This window comes from Equus caballus, chromosome 5 (genome assembly GCF_041296265.1).
Source record: "Equus caballus isolate H_3958 breed thoroughbred chromosome 5, TB-T2T, whole genome shotgun sequence".
Classification (NCBI taxonomy): domain Eukaryota; kingdom Metazoa; phylum Chordata; class Mammalia; order Perissodactyla; family Equidae; genus Equus; species Equus caballus.
Genome location: NC_091688.1, coordinates 38082056 through 38102860, shown reverse-complemented (window position 1 = coordinate 38102860; position 20805 = coordinate 38082056). Strand labels below are relative to the sequence as shown.

The window sequence follows — 20805 nt, the reverse complement described above, 5'->3', positions numbered from 1 at the left end:
AATTGTTTTTTTCCCTTTTACTATGTTAAGGAGATACAGTCACCAACCACCCTGAACCAGACCAAGCCTCCCCACAAGAGCTAAGCCTATGACCTTTGCCTTAATTAATTAATTTTTTTTTTTGAGGTAACATCTGCTGCCCATCCTCCTCTTTTTGCTGAGAAAGATTGGCCCTGAGCTAACATCTGTGCCCATCTTTCTCTATTTTATATGAGGGATGCCTACCACAGCATGGCTTGATAAGCGGTGCATAGGTCTGCACCCGGGACCCAAACCGGCAAGCCCAGGGCTGCCAAAGAGGAAGGTGCGAACTTAACTGCCGCTCTACTGGGTCAGCCCCACCTCTGCCTTATTTTAAATGCTAAGATCTCTCCAGGTGGAGCTTAGGCCTTATTACCAAAACCTGCAGTGTATGTGGAAATGTGTTTTCTAACGGAGCCTGTGCAAGCAAATACCCACCTCTCCTTTTGGAATATTCATTCCTCATCTGAAATAGAAGGTCCCTGCTTCCCTTTGTTTGAGGATGCTGTGACTCTGGAAATGATTCCTCATGGTCTCCTATTTGCTGCAAATATACTTTACTTTGTGTGACAACAACTTCTGGTGGAAAGTCTGATTTAACTTTCCAGGAGGGAACCCATTTTGGTTTCAGTAACACACCTACCACTTGCCAGGCACTCTGTTAGATGTTGGGGGTCCAGTGCAATAGGGGTATGGATCTAAGACCCCAAGCCAACCACTGAAGTCACAATTCTGGCTGGAAAAACATCAGTTAAGGGTTGCCACTTTAGAAGTTACTGTTTCAAGCTTGCTTGTTTAGACAGAATCCGTACATTAGAAGATAATTCAGCGCTCCAAGATTTATAGCTCTAAGCTTAAATGTTTTCCTTCCCAAGTATACTAAAACCTCCTTGAATAAAGTGATCATATTGTCAACCACTGTATAGTCATGAGTGTGGCAAGATCCTTGATCTAGCAGGTGTTAAGTGACTGGTGAGTGAATATATATCAATGCAAGCTAAACAGAAGGGATTTTCCTCTAGGTGTTTCAGCGTTTCTATGGTCTCTGTGATGGCTACTGGTTTTTCCCTAAGAATAATGGAGAATTGGTGGTAATTTATACTGTTACACAGGGCAATCATAGGGGTTCTGACAAAACAAAGAAAGCAACCAATGAGAAGTCAGAGATGTGAATGAGGTAAGTAGAGACGAGATGGGAAAAGATTATTTGGGGAATATTCAAAAGGGAAAGAAAAGGACAGACTGACAGAAAAGAGCAGGGACATGAGAAGATTATGTAGGTTGATGGGAGGCGACGTAGCTTAATGCTTTTATTGTATGAGTGAGAAAAAAATAGGCCTTAGAAATAAAATGGCTTTTTTCAATGGCGCATAAGACTTGTTCCATAGTAATTAAATTAGGGGAAGGTAAGCAGGATGAAAGCTGGCTATAAGGAGAGAAGCTGGAAGCCAGAAAGGAGAGTCAGAAGAGGAGGGGCCATGAGTGTGAGTAGGTGGTCCAGAGAAATGGAGAAGAAATGAGGTTCTGCGTAGGCTGTCCACAGAACTAGAAAAGAAATGAGAATCTGAATAGGTGGCCCAGGGTTTAGGGAAGGAATAGATTTTCTTCTTTGCAGACAGTGAGGAAAGGAAAGGTTTTTCTCTTGGTAGAAGGAAATCAGAATAGAGATATTGTGGGGTAGGTTTGCTTAGAACAGAAATAAAAGGCCCACTTTTCTGAGAGAAAGAAAGAACATCTGCAAATGAAATGTTGTTCCTGCAACTTCCATTGCTAGCAGTTCTCCTCCAAGGTAGTGACAATAAAGATAGTAAGAACTCTGGCAACTTCCCAGTTGGGTGCAAGAGGGTCTGTGTGTGTGTGTGTGCGTGTATGAGTGTATGTGTTTGTGTGTTTATGTGTGGTGGGTTTTGCCTGGCATGTACCTGGAGAGTGAGAGTGTCAGCTTTTTCCATTCTGAGTGTCTCTGACCAGGTCCCTGTGCTCTTCTGAAGGTTGAATATAAGGCTGGGGCCCTGGGGCCAGCAAATGTCTCCTGAGATAACTATGGCTTCCCTTTCCCTCAGATTCTGAGTGTCCCTCTCTGGCACCTTTCTTTCCACATTCTCTCTCCTTCCCAATGACTCTTTCCTGTTCCTCTTGTTTGTGGTTTTCAGGAGCAATGTCCTTCCAAATCCTCCAGATCTCATCCTTTTGCAACTGCTGCTGTGTACACAACTGGGCTCAAGTTGGTTGAGTGAGTTGCAGACTCGTGGCTGTGAGAGCAACTCTGGCACTGTCTATTTCTTATGGCCCTGGTCCAAGGGCATTTCAGCAATGAGGAGATCACAAAACTGGAAAATTTATTTTGTATGTTCTCCGTTGGATTTCTTCAGGCATTTCACATCCATGCCAGTCAACTGCAGCGTGAATGTGAGTTCAGTTCCCACCACAGTGAATGGGGACATTGATGGCATGTGTGTGTCTGTCTCAATGAGTGTCTCGTTCCTCTAGGAGACAGCCTCCACTGACTTCTGAAACTTACCTTTCCCCATATAAAACTGCAATTGCACACTTTCGGGCAAAGAGTGTAATCCAGATCTTGATTCTTCAAAAGGTTCAAGTCTTCTGTTACAAACTCCTCTCTCATTGATTGCAGGCTTGTGCTTTATTATCTTCCATTAGTGGTTTCTTGTGACCAACACTTTCCCTGGCCTCCAACCAGATACCCTTGGCTTCCTTGTTCTTTGCTTGACTTATTAAAGTGTGATTTTTATCCCCCACCCATCTCTTCAGCAATCTCTATCAATAAATTCACTGTAACCTATTGCATTCCATTCACCCTAGATCCTTATAATGCCAACTCTCTCACACTCAGTCCTACCTTATTCTCTGCTTATGCTATTCATGTTGCCTTCTTTGAACAATTTGCCACTTCCTCTTGTCATGCATCTCTTCCTCCATCTCCAACTACCAACAATTCCCCTTTTAACATAACTTCTGATAATACCAAACTTTGTTACATTCCCTCAAATTTCCTAAACTTCTCCCTTCTGTTTCTATTGTCTTTTGCTTCTGCTCATGTCATTTTATCTTTTTTACTCCCTCTTTCATCTAATTCACAATCCCTCTTCCCCAGATCCCTTTGAGGGACAGACAGCAGCAGGCTGTCAGCTGCACTTTGAGGAAACCTCAGTAGGCTTCATGCATGTTGCTTACCAAGGATCAGATTTCCTGAGTTTACAGAACAATTCATGGTTGCCATTGCCACAGGGTGGAAGCAGGGCTCAGCATGTCTGGAGACTACTCAATTGGGACCATGTGACCCTGGAAATAATCCACAGGCTCCTCATGACACCTGCCCATGATTCCTCTTGGGACTTCTCCATGAAGGGAAGGCAGATCTCCAGTGACAAGATCAGTGCTGCACTCTCCCTCAAGAATTTCCCATTTTAAAATCATACCTTGCCACATCCCATCCCCACCTTCCTGATAAGGAGCCAAGAGGGAGAGAGAATAACAGGCAACAGATTCTTGCAGTGGGAAATATGTGTCTACCTAAACTGATGTGAAGATCTGAACCTCTAAATCTGTGTTAGAGTCTTCATCTGAATATCTTTCCTGTCCTCTGCAGTAAGGTCAGAGGCCTGGCTGTCTATTGGCCCCAGTCCTGATTCCGGTTATCTGATGCTAGTTTATCACATCTGTGGCTTCTACCCAAAGCCTATTTGGGTGATGTGGATGTAGAGTGAGCTGGAGCATCTGGACACTCAGTGAAGTAACATCTTGCCCGATGCAGATGGTACATGGTATCTTTGGAAGTCCTTGGATGTGGAAGCCATTGAGGCAGCTAACCTGTCTTGCCAGGTGAGACACAGAAGTCTAGGAGGGCAGGACATGATCCTCTACTGGGGTAAGAAAGAACTAGGGCCCGAGCTGCGAGTGGGAGTAGGTGGTCCTGAAACGGAGCAGGAGAGCCAGATGAGCAATTTGAGATTCTAAGGGTTTCATCTCAAAAAGGAATAAAAATAGGTAATTCAAGAAATAGAAGAGTTGAAAATGAGGGACCCATAGATGTAAGAGACTGTGGAGAGTTAGATGAAGGATTCATCTCTGTAGAGGGACGAGAGAAGAAATAGGAAGAAAGGATATTGGTCAGGCAGACACTCAAATGAACAAAGAAAGATCCAGGAAATGCAGCAAAACAAGTTGTGAATTTGAAATGACACCTTTGTGTGCACCCAAATCTACAGAACATCACAACCCCATGGGCTTGATCTTCTGAGCACTGATAGGGCCCCTGGTACTTCTGACAGGTTTTGCATTTTGGCTTAGGAAAGCTAATGAGTTCTTGTATCCATCCTTCCTGTGCTTTTATCCATTCCCCACTTTCTTCTAATCTTTTTTGTTTTCTCTCTCTTCAGTCCTCCTCCCCTCCAGTTCCCTTCCTCTCCTCTCTTCTCACCTCCACCTCACGCAGACTGACTTCTGTCTCTGTTCTTATCAACTCACCCTGTGAAATTCCAAACATTATTCTCCTTAGGAATGAGATCCCAGCAGTCCAGGGACCCAAATGCAGCATGATGATGATTTCTATTCAAGTCTTCTTGTACAAGTCTGTTGCGGTTGTTTATTTCTGCCTAACAATCAGTTGTCAATATAAGCTAACTGTAATTTTGCAAGATTTGTTGTTCTGATCTGGGATCTTGGACTTTCAAACTCGAATTATAATTCTGAATGGATGAGGTCCCAGTAACCACCACATATTCAAATATTAATGAGTTATAGGTGAATTTCAGATGTCACGTCCTCCGGAGAGCCTTCCCCGGTTTACAAATGAAACCAGTCTCTGCCTTGTCTGAACTCCCAGCACACTTGAACTGTACTTTGCCAGATCTAATCTTCACTTTCTGACCTTTGATGCAGCTATTTAGATCCCTTTTCCCCTTATAATTTTTAAACTTCTTAAGAACAAAGTCCACATCTTTTTATTATTTGTATCCTTGGCAAACTGTCTTACCTGCATGTAACATGTTCACAATAAAGACTTGTGTAGAATTTATGCCAAATATATAGTCTTTTCTTATTCTTTTCCTTCCTAACATGCTTGCATTAGTTGAGACATTCAACGCTCTTCTTGTTAAATGTATTCTAATGTGGGCAAGTGACTCATTCTTTCCTACTTCCTTAGTGACTTCTCTGAGCCCCTGAGGAGAAACACCATTTTGCCTCTGACCTTTCTTTTTACTTAACTGTAGAGACCTCACAGAATGAAACTATTGCTCAAGGTATTCTAAACAGAAAGAGGAAGGCAGCGCGGAGGCCGTTGCTTTCATTGTGGTTGAGGGACACACGGCAGAGTTATTACCTCAGTGCTTGTTAGAAATATAGAATCTTGGGCCTCAGACTTACAGAATCACAATTTGCATTTATCAAAATCAGCAGAGGATTCATAGGTGTATTAAAATTTGAGAAGCACTGATATAGGTGATGCCTGAGAGGCAGTAGTGTAAGTGTGTCACTGAAGAGAAAAGAAGATGGTCAAGAAAAGAGAAGAAGAGTGTTGATCTGCAGGATTGAAGTGAGGTCAAGGCAAAGAGAGAACATACAGTACATTCTTGCTGTTCATGGCTGTTGTGTTAAAGTCACTGGGAACACTGAGTTAGTGAATATTGACCCATTGCTCATGAGGAGAAAACAGGGTTAGGTTCCTGGGAGTTTCTGGTCACAACATTTGTGTCAACTGATGAATGCATACATCTTATTTTATGTATATTTCTGTTTAAAAACACCTTATTTAGGGGCTGGCCCCATGGCCGAGTGGTTGGGTTTGCATGCTCCACTGCAGGCAGCCCAGTGTTTCGTTGTTTCAAGTCCTGGGTGCAGACATGGCACTGCTCATCCAGCCACGCTGGGGTTGCGTCCCACATGCAGCAGCTGGAGGGACCCACAGCTAGGAGTATGCAACTATGTGCCAGGGGACTTTGGGGAGAAAAAGGAAAAAAGCCAAAATCTTTAAAAACACCTTATTTAGTATATGTATATTTCCAATAATCTGTGTATTATTCACAGTATTTCTTTATAATAAAGCACTAGCCAAGAAGCTTTTAACATTTTCCCCACCCTGCATAACATGATGGTAAGTTTCTTAACTTTCATCCACACAGCTGTGCTGTCCCTTATGTTTTAAAAAATAAACAATCAAACCAACAAACAAAATGAATCCACAAATCTGGCTACTTTTCCATCTTTCCATAGCTTCATCATAGCATTATAGATATTACTTTAGCATTCTCTCGACTAACTCCACATACAGATCGGCAAATTTCCTCCTCCTTTTTCTGGAGTTACTGCATTGTTGATTCATTAACACTGAACTCATGGCCCACAACTCTATAACTCATGCCTGAAGAAGGCTTATCTACACGTGAATCTTCTCCATAAGCCGTGTCATGGCCTTCTCACGCTTAGGAACACGCTTAGTCATCACTTCAGCACTATGCTTCAGGGTCATTTTAAACAGCAAAATCACCAAGAGTATGAAAATGCAAAAAATGTGCACTAAATAAACCCTGAAAAGGACACTTGTTTACACTGTGAGAATCAAAATAAGAAGGCAAAGTGGCACTTTGTTCAACCTCAGCCTGAAAAGTACTAGTTGGGGACTCAAATTTTGTGCCACTCTGCACATGCCTATGAATGACTGAAAGGGTTATGAGTAATTAGTTTGGGGTCACAGATAATATTTAACAGTGAATTAGCAAGTACAGATTTGGGAATAATGAAGATCGACTGTTTCTTATGAAGGACCCCAAAAGACAGTGTCAGTTGAGATATTTATGGCTAAATATCAATTACTTTAGGATTCAGTGACCAATTCTGTAATTAATTCTTAAGGAGTTACTATGCAGAAGGGACGTATTATTGAGTGTAAAGTAGTAGAGGTGAGAAAGATAATCATTTTCTTGTGAGCTTGAAAATTTTCCTTCCTAATTTGGTATTACAGTTTACTGTTTTAATTGTTTGTTGTTACTCTGTGTGTGTGTGTGTTTTGCTTAGGAAGAGTCACCCTGAGTTAACGTCTGTGCTCATCTTCCTCTATTTTTCATGTGAGTCACCACCACAGCATGGCCACTGATGAGTGGTGTAGGTCCATGCCTGGGAACTGAACCTGGGCTGCCAAAGTGGAGCAAGCCAGATTTACCACTAGGCCACAGGACTGGCCTCTTGTTGTTTCTGTCGTGCTTTCTTAGTACGGCAATTTATTTGAGTTGAACTAGCAAAAAGGGTCTTCACTCTAATTTGTTTAGGGAGCTGAGAAAGGGTGCACAGGGCAAGGAGAGGGACCAAATGCCGGTGGCAGCAAGTTCACATGAGGAAATATTTGGACAATAAAGTGGAGATTGGAGACGAGGTAAAGGTGAAAACTGTGGGATGTGGGAGAGCAAACAGTGGGACTGCTGCAGTCTTCCTACCTGGATTAGACTGGTTGATTGCTTCCCCAAGCTCCAGTCTACCTTATCACTCTCTCTAACAGCAGCCATGAGATTTTTTGTTGGTTGACTCCATCCTCATCTGTAGTCCTGGACTCTGATTAGCCTAAGGCAATCCTGACAAAGAATCACTGATGATGTGATAGGCTAAAAGATGAACAGGTAACTAATAGTTTAAGCCAAATTGTGATACAGGTCCCACTTAGCCTTGCTCAGAGTGATGGCTCGGGGCTAGGCACCTGTTCTAAGAGGACAGAGTTTACATGAAACCTCATGCCTGTGTTTAATGGTAGGAGAAAGAGATGCTCTCTTGTCCTCGATGTTATGGTGTGGGGTATAAACCATGAAATGCCATGGCAATGACAGTTATATTATCAAAATGCAAGACATTTTTAGTCAATTTCCTTCTGAAACAGTAAGTTTGTTCACTCATTCATTCATTCATCACATATTCAGCTTTTCCTATTTGTATGGTAAACATATTCCCTGCAATTGATTCCAGTATGTATGAGAAGCTGCTGTGTCTCCAGATTTTTAAAATAAAATGAATAATCTCTTCCTCCAAGCTCGCTGCTTTGTGTCTTTTTTTTTGGTGGGAAAGATTGGCCCTGAGCTAATACTGTGCCAATCTTCCTCCATTCTACATGTGGGATGCCACCACAGCATGGCTTGATGAGTGGAGTGTAGGTCGGTGCCCGGGATCCCAACTGCAAACCTCAGGCTACCAAAGTGGAACGTGTGAACCTAACCACTAAGCCACTGGGCCAGCCCTTCATTCTTTATTTGATGTCTGTATTTTCTCACTCAGAGTCCAACTTCAGAAATCTTTGTGGCCTTTCTTTCCCTGCTTTTCTGTCTACCAGGTTATTCTTTATGAAAACACTGAAAATTTCTTTGTTTCCCTACTTGTAGGTTTAAAAACCTCAACATAGAAAAAATATAGAGCTTTCTTCTTTCCCAGTAGGCATTCCTGTTGGTTTCCAAAACAAATCCTCTGCCTCAGCCACAGTGGGCCCATGTTTAGGGGATAGAAGTTTCTGCTCCTGAGAACCTCCTTAAGAAAGGCTCGAGACCTTAGTATAAAATGTGAGGCAGAGTGGTAACTGGACTTGAAGAAAACAGAAGCTGAAATATAAGCTTACCGGGATTTTGCAAGTGGAAGGAGTTGGCTGTATTCTCAGAATTAGTAGGCAGTGAAGGGAAGTGGGCAAGTGGGTTGATGACAGAGCCCCTCCACTTGTGAGAACGTGCAAGGTGCCGGGTATTGAGCCACACACCTGTGTCCCTTCTCCTGTCAATGGATATAAAAGTAACTTGATCAAGTAGAAAGATAAAATTTTTTAAAAAGTGAAATTTTGTTGAATACTAAAAGCGTGTAACTTAATATTTGATGTTTTTCTGAGTTATTAATTTTATTTAAATTTTGTTCTAAATATTTTAATGGCATGTAGGAGACTTTGTTTTTTAAAGGAAATTCAGACATATGACCGGATGGCTACAGTCTGCTTTGTAAATGAGAGAAGATTTAACACATCACTACATCATCACACTGATATTTATATTTACAGTTACTATTTATAATCATTTAATTTTGAATTCTTCAGTTATTAACTATTTTAATTGTTAGTACTGATCTTTAAAAAAATCTTTTTCTTATTCACACATGAGAAGAAGTTTAACTGACCAAGTGCACAGAAAGCTGCGAGTTTCTATGAAAGTTATCAGCTCTAGAAAGAAGGATTAAAAGAGAATTTTTGAGTGCAGGGATGCACAATTTCAGCAAAAAGCAAGCGAAAGGAAATTTGGCCACATGTACAGACAAATATATGTTTCATCACAGGTAGGAGAAAGAGATTAAGAGGAATTTTAGCAAGAATAAGGAAAAACCAACCTATACCATATATCAAGAAAGTTAGCATTAGCCATTTTTGCTTTGCAATTCATTTTCTGTGGGATTTTAGCACGGGGGCTAGAAACATTTATTGGTGAATTAGATAATTGATGTGGTCTATAAGTTTTCAAAATGATTTATTTATGCTTTGTTTATTTTCTGTGATGATTTGTAAATTTAGTACGTCAGTATTTAAAACAGGAAGCAGACGTGGACTATAAACAAATTGTGTGTCTGCACTCACATATTTCTGCCTTTGTTTCATTTTAATTATTCTGAGATTTTTTTTTAAAGACTTTATTTTATTTTTTTCCTTTTTCACCCCAAAGCCCCCTGGTACATAGTTGTATATTCTTCGTTGTGGGTCCTTCTAGTTGTGGCATGTGGGACGCTGCCTTAGCATGGTTTGATGAGCAGTGCCATGTCCACGCCCAAGATTTGAACCAACGAAACCCTGGGCTGCCTGCAGCAGAGCGCGAGAACTTAACCACTCGGCCACAGGGCCAGCCCCTATTCTGAGATTTTTAAACAGTGTTTGCTAAGGGTTAGTTACTGCATCTTTTTTTTTAGATTTTTTAAAATTTTCCCTTTTATTCTCCCAAAGCCGCCTGGTACATAGTTGTCTATTTTCAGCTGTGGCTCCTTCTAGTTGTGGCATGTGGGATGCCGCCTCAGCATGGCTTGGTGAGCGGTGCCATGTCTGCGCCCAGGATTTGAACTGGTGAAACCCTGGGCCACCAAAGCAGAGTGTGTGAACTTAACCGCCTGGCCAGGGGCCTGGCCCCAGTTGCTGCAATCTCATTACCATGCATTGCTTTTCCATAGGTGAGCATGTATTCTTTTTTCTGGTTAATAAGTGATTCTAAAACGACATGCATAGAGGAATTTATAGCTTTAAAAGAATTTATTTGTCTACGAGCCTGACCAAAAATGTACAGCTAAGATTTTAATTGAGGAAGCTAGAAAAAAGAACAACAAAACCAATGAAAATTTAGAAGGTGGAAAATTAAAAGCACTAAAATTTAAAATAAAAAGCAAAACAAAACATTGATAAAGGTGACTGACAACACTAAAGCCTGGCTTTTTGAGAAAACTAATAAAAATATAAAAAACTTTTCTCAGAATTGATCAAAAGAGTAATAAATATTGGAAAGTAGACATATTACAGATAAGTAATGTACAGATTAAAATAAGAAAATGATATATAAAATTAAGATCAACACATTTTTTACAGATAAAATTTTATTCAAAAAATTCTAGAAAAGACAAAAGATCTGAATTTACAAGTAATTTTTAAAGAAAATGAACAAATAGTCAAAGTTACTAGTTGCACAAGGTCCTAGGTCCAGACCACATGGAGCAGCAGATAATGATATTTCATACACATTGTTCCAGGCAGAGAAGATGGAAAACCATCCTAACAAATTTTATAAGGCAACATTTTCATGACACCTAATCCGGCAAAAATTCCTCCAGAAAAAAACAAAACAAATATTAAAATAGTAATTATCAGCTAATCTCATTTATGTATGTTTACTCAGAAATTATGTATATAGACTCAAATAAAATATTTGCAAACAAAACCCAGCATCAAATGAAGTGGGATTTATCCATAGAATGCAAGAATTGTTTACCGTTAAAAAATCTCTTAATAGAATCACTTTCTTCAACAAATTATGATTAAAACCATATTATCATCTCCAGAGTTACAGAAGAATCATTTGATGTATTTAAATGTCCATTCTGATAAAATGTTACCAACTCGGGATAGAAGGAAACTCCCACTGTCAAATGTAGCCACAAACAACCTACATGAGCTATTTTTAATTTTGAAGCTTTAAAGCATTTCAGTGAAAATCAAGAATGAGATGTCTGTCTACTATAGTCATCACTATTCAATAGAACACTAAAGTCCTTGTTGATACAGTAAGGCAAGAAACATAAGGAGGTATGAAAACAGAAATAAAGAAAACATCATAATTATTTTCAGAATGTATGATTGTATACAAGAAAATAAAAAATAAACAAAGTATTGGGAATAACAAAAGAGCTCATAACTTATCTAGTTATCAATTTAACATATAAATAAAATTGTAAGGATTTCAAGGAAATAGGTTTTTTTCCAGATGATTTCTACCTAGAAAACTAATGGAACTAGCATGAAAATTTAGCAAGCTATCTAAACACAATTAAATATTAAAAAATCCACAGCCCTTTTTATACAAGCAACAAGCAAAGAAAATAAAATAAGATAGCATTTATAATAGCAAAGAAATCTAGAGCTGGCCCGGTGGCACAGCGGTTAAGTGCACACGTTCCCGCTTCAGTGGCCCGTGGTTTGCCAGTTCGGATCCCGGGTGCAGACATGGCACTGCTTGGTAAGCCATGCTGTGGTAGGTGTCCCATATATAAAATAGAGGAAGATGGGCATGGATGTTAGCTCAGGGCTAGTCTTCCTCAAAAAAAAAAAAAAAAATCTATAAAATAGCTAAAAATTAGCTAAACAATATACAAAAATTCTACAGAGAAATGATGTGGGAAGCATTCCCTGACTCTAGTTACCATTGTATTCTGACAAGACCTGGCAATGGAAGGAGAATCGTGCAAGGCACTTCTCCAGGGAACATAATTCTTTAGGCAGAATCCATCGTCCTTCCAAGTTTGCTGGTTAATTGGATGATCAAGAAGTATCTATATATTATTCTTGACCTTCTGCTTTCTGTTAAAATGTTATAGAGGTTCTCTCCTAAAAGCGATAAATAATCAATAATTGATGAGTAGAAGGGCCGAGGGGTGCAGGGATGTCCCTCGGTGAAGAATGGCCGGCCGACACCCCTGATATTTTCTGAATTATATGCATGCTTTCTATCAAGGTTATGTCTATAAGTATTTCTGTTTTTTGTTCTTGAAGGTATATAGTTTAGCTTAGCTTTTCAGCCCTTTACTTTGCTAACAAAATGATATTTTCTCTGGCAGTGTGCTTAAGGGACTGTTAGCTCCACAATCTAAAAGACAAAGGAATGCTTTCACCCCCTAAAGGGCGAGGGAATGTAAAGATGTTTAACTGCCCGCTGAGAATGCAGATAGCCCTGGGGATAAGACACCCCGGAGTCGCCTTTTGTTCCCATTAACCATCTACACTAATGACGTAAATGATTGAGGGAGGCAGGGATGGCTCCCCCAGGATGTAAACAGACGGACTGCTGTCCTGGCCGGAGGCCTGGACCTTCTCTCTTTGATTTAACTTTACCATGAATTACAACAGATGTCTAGGTACCTATCTCTTTTAGCTTAGAGACAACAAACACTAGTTAATTGCGGAGAAGACTACCATTAACCTTATGCTCTATAGATTAGAATGCTAATAAATATTCTTGTGCTCGTTTTTTACTTCCTTATCTCTCTGAGAATATTTGTAGAGCTATTTCTGTACTAATCCTGAAAAATATAAAAACAACACTTGTGCACAGTAAAGTGGGACTTGCTAACACCAACCCAAGTCTCACATCCTCTTTATTTTTCCCCTCATTTCACCGATGCGGTCTCTCCCGCGGGAACCTGGACTCTGCCGAGGCTGGACCCTGGCAAGAAATTCTAAATACTATTCAAGATCATTAAAGTGTTTCTGATTAATCGGAGTTGGATTGAAAGAGTTATTATTATAAAAAGACTGTAATCCTTTAAAAATTATTCTGTAATTTCATTAAATTCCTAATTGAAATTTCAGCTGGACTTTGGAAGTACTTAGTAAACTTTTTTTTACTATTTGAAGGAATAAATTACTATAAATATTTAAACCACTTTTGAAAGTGATGAGCAATGGTTTATTCACAATGGAATAAAATCTTAAATGTAAAAGATAATACTACAAAGTTAGTAGCATATAATGTAACAGACTACCTTTATGACCTATTAGTGGGGGATTATTCCTTAAACTAAAAGCCCAGTTGGAGACTCTAGAGCCTTGGGGAGAAATGGCCTATGGTGGGTTATTCCTCCCACCCTCTAAACACATATACACAGTTCCAGCTGAACAGTGGGTCTCTGAGGGTGCTGATGCCTCCTGCTCCTGATCTTTACCCCTGAGGCCTTGGCCTCTCCCAGAGGCCTGTAACTAAATTGGTTCCTGTAGGGACAGGGGTCCTGGCTTCTCCACCCCTTGAAAGACAAGAGTGGGCATGTCCATGTGGGAGAAGGGCAGGAGATTCTACTGTTTTACTGTTTTGCATACGAGTGCTTCTAAATCACAAACTGTATACAATTGAGTTTTTGCAAAAAAAAAAAATAATTAAATTTAATTAAAAGTAAAAATTGTTGAATTCTGCTTTATAAAATTAAGGCTTTCTCTTCAAAAAATATACACTGAACAAAATTGATACATGAAAAATTGAGAGAAGTATTTGGAAGTCTAAAATTATATTTGTGTATTTTATACCTATATACACAAAGTAATATAGGAAGGTTTAAAATAATGCAGAATAAAGTGAATTAATAAATGAAACAGATATGTAATACCCTCTGTTGAAATTAAAGTTGTATCAAACACATTGTTAATTAGAGAAATGCAAATTAAGACTATATCTTTTTTTTTTTTTTTAAGATTTTATTTTTCTCCTTTTTCTCCCCAAAGCCCCCAGGTACATAGTTGTATATTTCGTTGTGGGTCCTTCTAGTTGTGGCATGTGGGACGCTGCCTCAGCGTGGTCTGATGAGCAATGCCATGTCTGCGCCCAGGATTCGAACCAACGAAACACTGGGCCGCCTGCAGCGGAGCGCGCGAACTTAACCACTCGGCCACGGGGCCAGCCCCAAGACTATATCTTTTTACAACACCAAATTGGCAAAATCAGAAAGCTCCAGAAGCCCAGTGTTTGCAAGGAAGTGGGATAAGTGGTAATCCCCAGGCATTGACGGTGGTGAAGTAATTCTGGAGAGTTTGCAGCAGTATCTTATCTAATGATGTACATGTTGACCCTGCAATCTCACTTCTGAATATTCATAACAGAAAATATTTAACCAGATCCAGAGGGAACATGTATAAGAATGTTTATCACAGCATTTTTATGGTAGTGAGGTGTTGGAAGCACGCTAGATGTTCATCCCTATGGCAAGACATAAGTAAAATGTGGTAGATGAACACTGTCAACTCAAATAATCAATAATCAATCTATAAATCAAAGTTGGAGTGAGTTTATTATATGAGGCAATCTGAGGACTATATAGTCTGGGAGAATGACCTTCACCAGAGAAGGAAGTACTCCAGAGAAGAGAGCTGTGCAGCATGGTATTATACTATTTTGGAACAAGGAATATATATCAAATATGACGGGAATCTCTTTTTATACTACAATCATGAGATATTTTGCTAGCGCAGCAGGTCAGTGGTCACAAGATGTACACATAGGGTCAGTGGTCACCAGATGTACAACAGGTCAGTTTGATCCTTAGTTTCCTGGAAGAAATGTTCATCTTTAAACAGATGCTGATAGGGAGGGAGGAACACACTGCTATCTTTAAAGGTATCATTCCTTCCTTCTTTGGGATATTGTAAATGTTTAAAGCAGTTGTATGATGCATGCTTAACAGGCCATATCAGGTCATTCTGGAAAAACAAGATCAGGCCCCAAATTAATTGAAACCAAATGGCTTCTTCATATACCTCAATATATTAACTTCTCTGATTGCTTTTCATTTATTCATCAACACTATGGGATTCTATGTAGCACGTAGAAACAAGAGACTAGACACAGAGTAACATGAAAGGTCTTTAAAAGAGTACTGAATCAAATAGACTAATAAATGAAGCATACAGTATAATACCTTTGTGGAAATTAAAGTTGTATGCATCAAACACCACCACGTTTTATAAGAACACATAGAAACAGAAGGATAATACATTAATACATCAGAATGTGGTGAAGAGAAGGAAATGAGGATAAATAAATGAATCAAACAGTTTGCAGAGGAGGTCTGTTCAGACCAAATGATATCCATGAGCCTATAAATGGAAGAGAATGATTAACTCAACAATCTGCCATTAAGATTCCAAGCATAAAACATAGTACCATAAAGCAAAAGTTGAAAAATGTCTTTTAGCTGGTTGTGGTTATGTCACTGCAGTCGACCAATGGAGGGTACAACTTCTGCAAAGTGGATCTGAAGCAGTGGGAGGTGGATGTGCTCAGCTTCCTCCTTTCTCCTTATTGCTGGCTAAAAGGTGGATTTGATGGAAGGACCTCTGGCAAGCATCTCAGACTATGACTATGAGATGACCTTTGGAATGAGGACCAAGCATGGTAAAGACCATAAAAAAACAAACAAAACAAAAATTATCGAAAAAAAAAAAAGAGGAAACTGGGAAGTGATTCCTGATAAATGGAATGCCAGAACAGTTCTGAATTGCCTACTTCCAGTCTCTTCACAAGACATAGAAATATATATACATAACCACATCTTTTTAAAGATATTGTTCATTTGAATCTTCTGTTACTTGCAGCCAAACTTGATCCTAAGGAATCCAGGATGTTAGCTGAATGTCAATTAAAGGTTGACAGCTTTGGTTAGAGAAATGTTGAGCTGTAGCTCTTTATTTTCCTCATTTTAATGACCAGTATGGATTATTTATTTTTCACTAAGGCTAAATCAAATTTTTGACAATGACACCCATATTATCTCTATATAAATTCATTATTATCTGTATATTTTCTAAAGCAAGGGAAAAAATGTAACCACCCATTCCAAAATTTATATGAAAAGAAACATATTAGAAATCAGAGTGAATTTCTGGGAAAATAGTAAAGTGAAACATTTCATAACTCATTTCACTGAGATAAATCCAAAGTACAAAATGTAACTTCATCTATATTGGATCTAGGGAAGCGTTGTGACTTAAAACAAAAATGAAAGAAGCTATAATAAAGGTTGGAATAAATTTTTAGCATACATTTTCACTAATTTGGATAAGATGAAAGGTTGGTGACTGTACTTTAGGAGAGTAAGTTCAGGTCAGGATAGAATTAACAACGGCTACTGGAGCCTTTGTTAGAAAACAACTATGAAGAAAAAATGTAGAAATGGAAAATAAATTAATATGTAAGATACTTTTAGTAGAGTCAAAGCAAATGGCCTGTTTGGTTTTAGAAACTAGGGCAAGACCACACTAGTTTTGACCTTGTTGGTGTGCAGTGGCCTGTATGGTTCAACATGATTGGTTTCTATATGCTGTGCAGTGACCTCTTTACTGCTGTGGCCTGGACAGGCAATTGTAGGACTTTTCACCTAGTGTCCATTTGAAGTTTTTACTGTGGCAGATTGCTGCTGCTCAGGAAGGCTTTCTCCAAGCCAATTGGCTGTTTTTATATAGAGGTGTGTCTTAGGTCAGTTTTTAAAGAAACAGACTCGGATGGACATCTACATGTAGGACATTTATTAAGGAGTGCTCTCAGGAACAAGACGTAGAAGAGAGAGGGAAGCAAGACTTAGAAGAGGGAGAGGTTGAACTGTGATACAGCTGCTGCGGAGGATTTAATTAAGCTCACAGAGAGTTGTGGAAATTGGATGCCCTTCAGACATTTCCCTAAACAAGTAATGGGGCTATATCTTTTTACTCCCACATTTGAGGTGTACTCTCCCCAGGGAACGGACACTCCCTTGGACAAAGCAACCTTTTCCCACTGAATTCAATTCCTGGAGAGGGACCTATCTGTGAGCAGTCAATAGCTAATAGTCCTCTATGCTGAGGGGATGAGCATATTTGTCCTGAAGAGGTTATACTGGTGGCTGGCCATAGCATCTTCCAGAGCAAGAATGTGTTCCTATGGAAGTAGAGATTAATTTTTGGCCCTTAAATAAAGGCACAAGCCTCACACACAAAGTCAGTATTGCAAACACAGACCACAAGGGCAAACACAGGCCACAAGGCCAAACCCATCTTTGGCAATGTGCATGAGATTCTGTAAGCACTGACCTTCAACCAGGCTGCCTCAGCAGCAATGGCTGAGGCAAAGATCCTGTTAAAGGAATCAGAGAGCTCTTAGATATGTATTATTTTAAGACATTAGGCAGAAAAACAATTAGTTCCAGTGTTTGACTTGGCTTTCTGTCTACACTAGGTATGAAGCCTAGATGAGATGCCCCAAATTTCGTTCATTTCCTCTATTATTTTGAACTGACCTCATATTTAAGAAAGAGATCTGTGAAGAAACTAACCTTGAATTCACATGACAAGTACAGAGGCTCAGGAGTCACTTCTCACTATACAGTCTGGGTTTGTCTATACCAGCTGTGTTATTGCCTAGATTTCTGAGAAAAAAATTGTGGCTTCTCATATGAAAGGATGGTAAGTTTTATTAATAAACAATTAAAAAAGAAACAGAAGGGCTTCTGCTCCTAGGAATGGTGGACTACTTTATTTGGACCAACTCTCTTGTCAAAGACAACTAGCAAAAGCAAGAAAAACATAAAATAAAATCTGCATCAAGGCAATGAAGAATCACCAAAGAAGAGATGAAAGACTGGGTCAATATCTGGGAGAAGACTGAAACTCACAGAGGTGAGCCCTGCATTTGGGGCTGCTTTTCTCCTAGGAGCATCTCTTCATTCCATGAAAGACAGCCGAAGAGACTCAGAGGCTAAGTAAAGCTTTCAGCAGACTCATAAATCTTCAAAGATATCTTTGGGGCCTGAGTTTTGATTTGCGGCCTTAAAGGGCTGCAACCCAGAAATAATGTGATGAAGAAGGAGAGTAAACTTTGCAGAGACTATAACTTAGTTTCGAATTACCTTTATCTCTGAAAATATTAAGATAATTTTGTATTTCAAATGCCCTTAAAATGATTCTGAAGGAAGATAACATTATCCTAAGCCACAAATCATTTCTACATTTTTTAAATGTGAATGATCAACACTCAAAAACAAAGACAAAAACAAAAATATACAAACAGAATACCACCCCAAAACATAAAGAGACATGGTGAAATGAGCAAAAATTTTAAAAAAGGACAACAGAAGACAGACACAGACTTACCAAGGTCCTATATAATGAAGTTATCAGGTACAGACTTAAAAATAAATAGGCCTAACATGCTCAAAGAGATAAAAATAAGATTGAGAATATTGGCAGAGAAATGGAAGCTATAAAGAAAGAACAAATGGAAATTCTTTAATAAGATCATAGTGGCTAAAAAAAACAAATGGATAGGTGTTATAGCAGATAAGACTCCACTGGAAAGAAAATTTGTGAACTAGAAGATAGATTAGAAGAATATATCCAGAATAAATTTTGGAGGGAATTTTGGAAAATATAATAAAGACAAATATGCAATTGAGGGAATACCATGAAGATGTCAAACGTATGTGTAGTTGGAGTCACTAAATAACAACAAAAAGAATGAAGTAGATAACTGTTGAGATGAAATAATGGCTGAAAACACTCTAAAATAGAAAATGAGGTTCGAAAATTCCAATGAAATAGGGCAAAATGAACAAAAAGTAAGTCATACCAAGTATATCCTAGTAAAACTACTGAAAACCAAAAACAATGAGAATATATTAAAAAAGACAGAGACAAGAGACTAATTTGCCAAAGAGGAGCAATGATTAGAGGAATATATCACTTCCAAAACAAACCCAATTCAGCCAAAAATTAATAGAATGTTGATTTCAGCATGCTAAGACAATAAAACTAAAAACCTAGAACTCTATACTCAGTGGAAAAAATCCATCAAATCTGAAGGTAAATACTTATTTTTAGACAAGGAAACCCTGGAATAGTTTGTTACCATACAAAAAAATGATGAAGGGAATTGTTTAGAGAGAAGGCAAACTATTACAAAAGCTTAGAAAACCTGATTATGATGTTGGAAGTTAGGATAGAGGTGATTGAGGGAGGAAAGATGGAGTAATTCTGAGAGTGGCATAAGGAGTCTTCTGGGGTGCTGGTGCTACTCTACTTTTGACCTGAATTGCATAACACAGGTGTGTTCTTTTTGTGGTAATTCAATGAAATTTGTAATTATGATTATGACTGTGTACTTTTTTGAATGCTCATTATACTTTCATAAAAAGTTCAGGTAAAGGTAGGAGGTTTTGAAACATTTATTGCACACAATTTTTTTCAACTGGTGAAAAAATAACTAGATCCTGGTTACTGTTTTTAAAAAACCTCATATGTATTATTATTATTATTTAATTTATACTGAAATTCTTTAGGAATGGAAAAATTCATCTGATAAATGAGAATGAGGAAAAGATCAGCAGAGCTATCATATGTTAATAGCAAAAAGAAGTGACAATACCTGAATCCACAATAGGTATTTAAAAACGAAATATGATTAAATTATCTAAGTATGAATGCTATGGAACTACGACTATGTGAAAATATTGACCTGTTGTGAATAAACATATAATATGGGTGATTCAGCTTTTAGCAGGACAAAGGCCAGCATTTAGAGCACTGTCCATGAAAATGTATTAGTATTCTCTTCGTTTGCCAAATGCTACAGCAAATAATGCCAACATTACTGCAGTATATTTAAGCAGAAGATTAACATTAACAACAAAATAATACAACACATTATTCAGGGAATGAAATACAAAACCAGGCAATTAAGATTATCGTAGATGTGATGAATCAAATAATTTTAAATAAGGTTAGAAATATTAAATATTTTCCTCTGTTTTGATAATATAGCCTCAGATATAAGACAGGTAAACAAACAATTACTAAATGTATGTGTTTCCAAATGTGTGTATTTCCACATAAAACATTTTTTGTGTTTGAAGAATTTTCCCCATATATGAAATGAACGTAAAATAATTAAATCATTCATAGACAAGTTACAAAAGCTGAATACACGCAAAATGATTTGAAGAGTCACACGTACAACAGTACCACCATGCATGGAAAATATAACTGACTATATCTGAAAATCCTTGAAAGTATTCTATGGCATTCTATAGTCTTTGATCTGTGCACATTCTTTTTAAAATTTTGGTAGTAAAAGACACAGTAGAAGTCTATCTTTAAATAGCTCTTAAAAATATCATACAAGAACAGTATTCTTGCTTGTCAGTCTCAACAAAACATTGACATGTGCTGAAAAAACAAAATTAAAATCATTGTTGACATGATGAAGAAGTTGAGCTAATACCATCATGGGACTAGGAATTCAATTTGTATAATCTGCAATACTTCTTTAGAAATTTTGAAGATATTAATAAAATTCGGATTCTAGAAACAAGCCAAATATATACTTCCAAAAGTATCCTTTAAGTTGATGTGCTTAGCACTAGCTTGGCATGATTAGTAAAATTCATACCATAAGCAGAATGATATTAGAATCTCAATTGAATGTACTTAATTCCTTACAATCCCTTACAGGATAAGGATTCTTCAAAGAAAAAAGAAATGATGATGTCAATAAG

At 38.3% G+C, this 20805-nt stretch overlaps 1 long non-coding RNA gene and 1 pseudogene across 2 annotated transcripts in view; one reads left to right on the top strand and one right to left on the bottom strand.

Annotated features, from left to right (window-relative positions):
• LOC111773504 (uncharacterized) overlaps positions 1 to 20805 on the bottom strand; it is a 65492-nt gene that overhangs the window by 25214 nt on the left and 19473 nt on the right. For both annotated transcript variants that reach the window (XR_011438664.1, XR_011438663.1), the window contains one exon: positions 8633 to 8781. This is a non-coding gene — a long non-coding RNA (uncharacterized lncRNA). The remainder of the gene's footprint in view (positions 1 to 8632; positions 8782 to 20805) is intronic.
• Positions 1768 to 4396, top strand: LOC100055080 (T-cell surface glycoprotein CD1a-like; annotated as a pseudogene).